General features: G+C 44.2%; 1 protein-coding gene across 4 annotated transcripts in view; it reads right to left on the bottom strand.

Annotated features, from left to right (window-relative positions):
* CA12 (carbonic anhydrase 12) overlaps window positions 1-2,551 on the bottom strand; it is a 62,683-nt gene that overhangs the window by 28,991 nt on the left and 31,141 nt on the right. The window lies entirely within an intron of this gene.

Here is a 2,551-nt window from a genome sequence, read left to right as displayed (position 1 = left end):
TTTTATTTTGATATTTGTCCTTTGGGGCCTTTCTAAGTCTGTCCCTCAGACCTACCTGACACCCCTGACATTGGTATGGTAACAAGGGTGTGGTGGTAGCCACACCCTTGGGATAGACCCTTCAGTGTCTGTGTGAACGCCTGGGCAGCTGGTCCTGACCACTGTCTCCGGGGCCTGTCTCTTTGGACTGACTACCAAAACACAGCCAGATCAAAACTTGCCCCCACAGATTAAACTGTAGTGACCAGGTCTTACACATTCTAGATGTTGACACACCTTTTTTGTTTTTTAAACGAACAGTCAAAATTTTAGTACAATAAAAGCTTTTGATCAGCCCACAAGGTTTGTTTTTTAAGATCTGATTGGTAAAAATACCCCTAGTCTAGGCATGTATATTTATTGAAAATGGTCATAGATTGTGTATCAAATTTGAATGCACACTTAACTAAATAGATACTTTCAGTTTAAGAATGAGTATTCCAAAGTCGAATAAAGGAGAAAATCACTAAATACCCTCCTTGGAGTGCTATTTAATTTTGAAGTTAATTCATTCATTTCTTCAACAAACATTCCCACTGTGGGCCAGGCATTGTATTTAGTATGGAAGATACAGTGGAGAACACGGCAGATCTGGTCTCTGTCCTCAAGGAACTTACATAATAGGGACTTCGCTGGTGGTCCAGTGGTTACAGATCTGCCTTCCGATACAGGGGGTGTAGGTTCAATCCCTTGTCGGGCAACCAAGATCACATATGCCATTCAGCAACCATGCCAATGCGCCTCAGCTACTGAGCCCATGCTCTGGAGACCGTGAGCCACAACAGAGACCCAACCCAACCAAAAATAAATAAATGTTCAAGAAAGAAGAAAAGACTGATAGTAAATTACAAATAAGCAAACCAATGTACATGAGTAAAATAATTCCAGTCTGCAATCAATGCTATGAAGGAAATAAGCAAGGGCTGATGGAGAAAAATGGAGGGACTAGAGTGGACCAAGTGGTACAGAAGAGGTGCCATTAAAGCTGAGACTTAAAGGATGGGACTGAATCCACGGTGAGTGAGACCAGGGGAATGGCATTCCAGAGGGCAGGCACAGAGCATTCAGAGGCCCTGCTGCAGCAGAGAGCTTGTATATTTTTTGTGTATGTGATATAAAGACTCAGAAAGAACCTAGGGTTCATCTGGCTTCCTCTTGGCTAGTCTGGGTGTTGGCTAGGCTGTGGGCTGAGTGGGTGTCATTCGGCACCTGCTCAGGTACACTCCTTTCAGGGAGTTGGGACCCACCTTTCTCCAGGGGTCACCCATCCTCTGTGGTCCTGTGGCTAGAGCCACAGAGAACACAGCTAAGCCACAGGACCCCATTCAGAAGAGAAGGCAGCCTTTGTATCCTCTCTAAACCCATCTAATGTCACACATTTTGGGACTTCCCTGGTGGTCTAAGACTCCATGCTCCCAGTGCAGGGGACCCGGGTTCAATCCCTGGTCAGGGAACTAGACCCCATGTGCCACAACTAAAGAGTGTGCATGCTGCAAGTAAAGACCTGGTACAAATAATAAATAATTTCAAAAATACTACACATTCTCAGGATGTTGTTAGGATGTAGAAGCCACATTAAAATTTTTTTTATTTTTTATTATTTATTTTTGGCTGCATTGGGTCTTTGTTGCTGTGCAGACTTTCTCTAGTGGCAGCGAGCGGGGACTACTGTCTAGTTAGGGTGCTCAGGCTTCTCACTGCAGTGCCTTCTCTCATTGTGAAGCACAGGCTCTGGGGCACAGGCTTCAGTAGCTGTGGCACACGGACTTAGTTGCTCCGAGGCATGTGGGATCTTCCTGGACAAGGGATCAAACCCATGTCCCCTGCATTGACAGGTGGATTCTTAACCACTGGACCATCAGGGAAATCCTAAAAATATGTCTAATATATATTTTATAGCTCCTGCAGTTCACTTCTGGAGTTGATTAAAAGATATATGGCTTCTCATAAAAGTCCAGGGAGCTGAACTGTTCAGTAGTATGGGGTTCCCACAGTATCTTCCCTGGCTGGATTCTTATCCCCGCTGAACAGAAAGCCACACTGTGCTCACTCTCTCTGTTTTCCTGCCAGTCAAGTGGAGAGGCATGGCCATAAAGCCCTATATCCTGCCCCAAAGGAAAGAAGGCTACTAGAGGGCTGGGTTAATGATTAACCGGTGATGTCTTTTGATTTTATTATAAACAGAGGTCAAGGAGCCGAACTGGTTGAAGCTTTTTCTTTGTTAATGTTAGAAGTGAAGCAGAGCAAGGGCAGAGCAAGGGCTGGAGGATCAGGATTACTTATTATTTACAAAGCTTAAAGCTGGACAGCCATAGCAGGCCCATTCTGCTTCCTTGGTTTTTATTGTAAATCAATAAGAAAGATTATTCTTATTTCAATAGAAATAAAGTTTTCTAAGGGTGCTCTAATCCATACTTTATATCAAACTTTTCCTTTTATTATTTCAATTTGGGGGGGTCACTTTGAGAGGGAAGGGACTGGGACAGGGTAAAGTCCCCCCAAGCCACTCTTT

This window comes from Ovis aries, chromosome 7 (assembly GCF_016772045.2).
Source record: "Ovis aries strain OAR_USU_Benz2616 breed Rambouillet chromosome 7, ARS-UI_Ramb_v3.0, whole genome shotgun sequence".
Classification (NCBI taxonomy): domain Eukaryota; kingdom Metazoa; phylum Chordata; class Mammalia; order Artiodactyla; family Bovidae; genus Ovis; species Ovis aries.
The sequence above is the reverse complement of the archived record's forward strand: the minus strand, read 5'-3'. Positions and strand labels throughout refer to the sequence as shown.